Consider the following 6,076-nt stretch of genomic DNA (forward strand, 5'->3'; position numbering starts at 1 on the left):
TTTATATTTCATTGGGGGTGGCTTCATTTTCAGCTATATATTTTGTCATATCTGGGAGTAACTTTTACCTCATGTTGTTAACCAACTCTGTTCAAACACTTAAAAGAAATTTATTCTGCCAAAGCTTCAGATGGCTGTGAAATCTGGCTTCTTGTGACTGCTTTTGACCAAGCAGAAGAGCAGCACCTGGCCTGTATCTCTTCCTTCTTTTTGTAGCTTCACTCATCGCCATGTGCTAGTGATGATAGAGGTGGGACACATTCACAGAGGAACGCTCCTTCACAGGGGAGACACTTCTGAGTAAACCGCTCCTGAGGCTGCGGATGCGCCACACACGTGCTTCCTGGCCTGGAGTGTTGCCCAGCCCCGGCCTCCACTGACCATCCCTTGCCCACGGCAGTCTCAGCTTTGTGGCTCCCCAGTCTCACCGGTCTTTTTCATTCACACTTTCTTTTCAATCAATGAGAGTAAACCGGATGTAGATTCTTCATTTAAATGTTATCATTCTTCAGTTAAATGTTATAACCAGCATGGTAAAAAATGTACAGAAAATGAGAAGTTAATCAGTGATCACAGAATTTTATTTTGTGATGGGACAGATACATGTTTTATTGTGCTTCTGCCTCATTAGCGTCTATAAGCAATTTAGGGTCAGGCATTCCGTGTACCACCCAGACCTAAATGAAACTGCTCTGACTGCCTCCTTTTGTGATCTTAACTTCCTGAAACATTACAGATGCAAATTCTCACCTCTACAATCAGTAGTCATGAAGGGGGTGATCATAGGTATTAACTTTTTCCTTTTTCTGTAAAGCTGGTACACATTTGCAGGCGCCAGACAAATGAGTTGATGGATGTATTTTTAAGCTGTATCTCCTTCATCACATAGAAGTTCTCTGCTGTACCCTCCTAACAGTCGTACAGTGGGTATTACAGGAGTGGTCCAAGTGAAGATTTATGGGCAGCTGCTTCGTGGCTCCAAGGGGGCTGGAGTACTGGCAGAAACACATGCTGAGTGCGGGGCCAAGGATGTGGCTCTGAGTCCTCCAAATCACGCAGGCTCCCCTGTCGTTGTGCAGACTAGGTGGGGAGTAGAGAAAGGATTACTGATGCCATGGTGCCCAGTGTGGTGGATAAGCATGATAGCTGTTGGAAGAGTCTCCAAGCCTTCCCCTTAGATGAGGCGGAATTCTTAGCCATCAGCAGCGGCCCATACCAGAAGCAGCATTTATTGGAATTCTGCTTGCCTTTATGCCTGTTTCACTTTAGCAAAGAATGTTGCAGCTTCTGGTAAAAAAGAATTTTCTTTAGCAGTGCCTTTTTCCTGGAAACAGGGGAGGTGTTAAACTGTGTTGCTGATCCTTTTGTCTGCCTATTGGGGGAGGGGCAGCACTCCTATGCCAGGCCCCTTCTCTCATCCCAGTCCATCCGTGTGCTGAGTGGGTGCCTCCAGGAGCTCAGAGCAGCTTCTGCCCCAAGCAGCATGCTTCTGGGCTGGGTTGGAATTGGAAACGTGTGGATCACTGTGGCATCTGGAGGTGGAAGCACCTAGAAGTTCTCATCAACTCAACCTTCCTTCACCTGGTCTGGGAATTGCTGGAGGAAGTGACCCACGGGGTTCTTACACATAATCTCCAGGTCAGAACATGACACAGGAACATTTCTGGGTTCGTGAGTTCTCACAGGACCTTCATTTTGTTTGTGAGCTTTCAGTGTGCATTTCTAAATACCTGGTAAGACATTTCAAAGTGATTTTCCTATACTTGAGCCTTGGTGTATTGAAAGCCAAAGGGCTCGCCTTCATCCAGAAAACAGCCCCTTCCCTTGACTGACTGACTGACAGTAATAGAGTCCCCCTGGCCTCCTAACCCTCAGGGTCTCCTCGCTGGTCTGGCCCAGCCCACAGCTCCTTCACAGCCCAGGTCTCTGCTTCATACCCCCTTCCTTCTCCGCATCAGCTTGGAACCTGGCTTAGCTATAGACCCAGTCCTGTGATGGTGTCCAGGCCTTCAGAGGCATCCTCCTTGCTCTGCTGCCCGGAACACATGCTTGCTAGCCCTGCATGTGTAAGTTCTATACACATGACCCTGATTGGCCTCTCTCGCTTCTCAGTGGAGCTTTGACCGGACTCCAGAGCCCTCACCAGTGCTGTTCTCCTCTGCCTCCCTAGACACACGCGCACGGCAAGGTGGCAGGCTCAGCTACCCGAGCCAGAGAGACAGTGCACAACATTGGCCACCTGCTGTAAATCTTTTCCCAAGGTCACAGCCTCGTCCTCGGGTGGTACTCCCAGTCAGCATGAACACCTGAGTGATGGTACCAGCAGCTGACCCACAATGGGTGGCAGGTGGCAGCAACAGTAAACCTGTTCTCTCAAGCCCCTGGAGACTGGGGGTGACCTGTTAATGCGACATGACCCAGCCTGTCCTGGCTAGTCCGAGTGCCCACAACAGGCCAGAGTGCCCTGGGCCTTGCTTGGACAACTCGCCCACTCCCCTTGTAGCGAACTGCCGCTGCCTTGCCTTTTTGATCAGTAACCACATGTCAGGCTGGGCAGTCACACACTTCCCAGAGCTATTCAAAACCAGCTCTGCAGGAGGAAGAAGCCTGATGCCTAGCATCTGATGAGGTGTAATCACCCCACTGGGACAGATGGGACACAACCACTGGGAAGTCACTGGAGCTGGGAAGGGTTGTGGGCAGTCACATATAGGAGACTGGAACACCAGGCTGTCCCCTCGTGATGTGACAGGTAAGCAGAAAATAGACCTGGGTCAACTTTTGTTGAGGGCTTACCTGGGGGTTCCCTGGGGGGTCAGTGGTAAAGAGTCCACTTGCCAATGCAGGAGGCACAGGTTTGATCTCTGGTCCAGGTCCTACGTGCTATGTAACAACTAAGCCCTTGCACCACAACTTTTGAGCCTGTGCTCTTAGAGCCCAGGAACTGCAACCACTGAGGCCATGCACTGCAACTCCTAAGGCCCAAGTGCCTAGAGCCCGTGCTCACAAGAGAAGCCACCGCAATGAGAAGCCCGAGCACCGCAACTACAGAGTAGCCCCTGCTCACCACAACTAGAGAAAAGTCCACGCAGCAACAAACACCCAGCACTGCCAAAAACAAATTAATCTTTTTTAAAAAAGAAAAATGGAGGTAGGGATCAGGGTAGGAGACAAACTGCAATCATGAATTAGATTAAACCAGCTCCTCTCCCAAAAGACCAAGTCTCTTAAACTTAATTTTCTCTTCATTTGTAGAAATCCACTTCTACCTACAGGGATTTACATCTCAAATTCATTTCTACCTCAAAGGTGAATAGTGGCCAATACAGTGTTGGCTTCTTTTAACAGTGGAATTGTGTACCACCACCACCACCCCCACACCATCCCAGTCTCGTTTAATGGACCGTAGACTGCATTAGATGGCAGTTAGGAGGATCCAGCCGTAATAGGATTCCTATTGTTAGCTGGATTCCACAGAAAATCCTGGTATTAAGATACTTGTTAGGCTGGTAAAGCTGCTATGAGACCCTGAAATTTAGTGGCTTAAATGAGTGAAGTTTCTCTTTTCATGAAACAGCCCGAGCAGTCAAACAGCTGGAGCAGTAAAACAGAACTGATAAGGGCAGCTTCTGGTGCCTTCTAACCTCCAGCCCCACCTGTGGTCTAGGATAGCTGCTCCAGGTCCCACTTCCTGTCTTCATTTCCCAGAAGGAAGGCATATTGCATACCCTCATCCAAGGGTACCGCTCCCCAGCAGTGTACACTGTCTGCTGCCTCCACTTAGTCACTGGGCCACAGGAAGTATGTTTAGCTGGACAACAGTGTGTCCAGCTCCAGCAGGGACTTCTGTTATTAAGAGAATGGATGCTACTGGCAACAGCCTCTATCACTATACACCATCTCTCAAATCAGTCCTCTCCGCTCTGAATCACTGGAATTTATGATTACTATAATAAAATCCCTCACAAAGGAGGCTGATACTGCTACCGCTTGTGTGCGTGCTCGGCTGCTCTGTCATGTCCAACTCTTTTTGAATCCATGGACTGGCTCTTCTGTCCATGGAAGAGCCATGTCTGGAGTGGGTTGCCAATTCCTTCTCCAGGGGATAATCCCTACCCAGGGTTCAAACCCTTGCTCTCACGTCTCCTGCATTGCAGGTAGATTCTTTACCATTGGGGAAGCCCTTAAAGTCATGTATATAACTTTTATAATTTTTAAAAAGTATGATAGAAGTGGTAGTAACAGCTAGTGTTTATAAAGTCTTGCACTATAGCAAGAGCCTGGCACTTCTTAATACTTATCTCTGACACAGTGCAATTATCATTCTATTTTATCCCCGAAAAAAAAAAAAAAAAAAAACACAACACAGGGAAATTAAAGAATTCACCTAAAGTTACATGGCAGGCAGGGGTGATCTGACCCAGTGCTTGGAGTTCTCATCACTGAACAAAGTCACAGACTCAGAAACGTCAAGTCTGAGGAGAGGCTGGGGATAGAGATCCATCCTCAGGTACTTAGAAATTAAAGAGAATATAAGGTAAGATCTCATCTAACACAGTGCTCTTTATCCCATTTCAAATATGGTTATTTTAGTGGCTGCACCCTGTGGCATGTGGAATCCTAGTTCCCTTACCAGGGATCAAACCAGCACCCTGCAGTAGAAGCCCAGAGTCTTAAGTATTGAACCACCAGGGAAGTCCCTATTCCTTTTTAAATGTAGACAAAATATACGCTAGAATAGGCACAGATTTTAAGTGTATATTTTGGTGAGTTTTGACAAATGTCAATCAAATGTGTACTGGTATTCCTATCAACGCAAGTAAGATGCAGAGCACTTCACACAGTGGAAGTCCCTCACGTCCGTCCCAGCTCACCACCCCACTCAGAGGCAACCCCTGGTCCAATTTCTATCACCAGAAACTTTGCCTTGAGCTTGAGCCTCTTATAAATGGAATTGTGCAGTATTGTTTTTGTGTGGCATTCTTAGCAGTGTTTTGATTCAGCCACCTTGTAGCTAATAATAAACCTCTGTGCAGGATTATCATATGACGATTCTCAATTTGTTTATCTGTTCTTCTGGGGTTTACCCAAACAGCCGGGTGTTTCTTGCTTGGCTATTCTGAATAAAGCTGCTGTGAACATTCTGAGAACTTTCATTTTTCACACCCAGGGCCGCACTGCTGAACCACAGGGAGGCATACATTTAACTTCACTAGAAACTGCTTCGTGATTTTCAAAGTGGTTGATTCATTTTACACTCGTACCAGCAGTGTATGAGAATTCTAAAAAGGCCCCACATCCTCACCAACATTTGATACTGTCAGTCTTCTAATTTTAACCATTCCTGGTGGGTGGAAAGCAGTATCATTGTGGGTTTAATCTGGACTTCACCCATTCTCAAATTCACTGACTCTTCAATTGTTGTGCTCAATTGACTGTTAGTACTGTCCAATTAATTATTTTAACCAAGGAAGTCAATTTTATTTCTTTAGGTTTTTTTAATTTAAAAAGTAAATGTATAAATTACAGTCAAATTCGCCTTTTTATTGTACATGCCTGAGAGTTTTGACAAGCATAGTTGTGTGACCCCACCACTATTAAGACAGATGCTTCCACCAGTTGCTAAAACTGCCTAAGCCACTGTATAGTCAGCCCCTCCCCTGCCTGCAGCTACCACTCCCCTGCCTGTCCATCTACGTGGAAGTCCAGTGAATGGGGTCACCTGGTCACCTTAGGTACAGCTGTTCATCTGTGTCTGGGAAGCTGTGGGTGTCTCCAGGGATAGGATGGTGAGAAAGTAACCTACACTGGCTAAGAAAGTAACCCAAGTCAGATAAGCCAGACAAGCCAAATGCAGACATGAGTCTGCTGCCAAGTTAAGAGGAGTTGTTGCAGAGAAGAACCAATTCTGACTCCATGCTGGAACTGTTTCTTTGACTCACTTTTCGCTGCTGTTATTATCATACATAAATGGCACACCTCAAAGGACCCTGCTCCTCTGCCTGTTAAAGTGGGTTTGTTCAGCTCATAGATAATCTGACCCTGCCCACCTGTGCATGGCTGCAAGGGAGAAGAG

Source organism: Bos indicus, chromosome 17, assembly GCF_029378745.1.
Source record: "Bos indicus isolate NIAB-ARS_2022 breed Sahiwal x Tharparkar chromosome 17, NIAB-ARS_B.indTharparkar_mat_pri_1.0, whole genome shotgun sequence".
NCBI lineage: Eukaryota > Metazoa > Chordata > Mammalia > Artiodactyla > Bovidae > Bos > Bos indicus.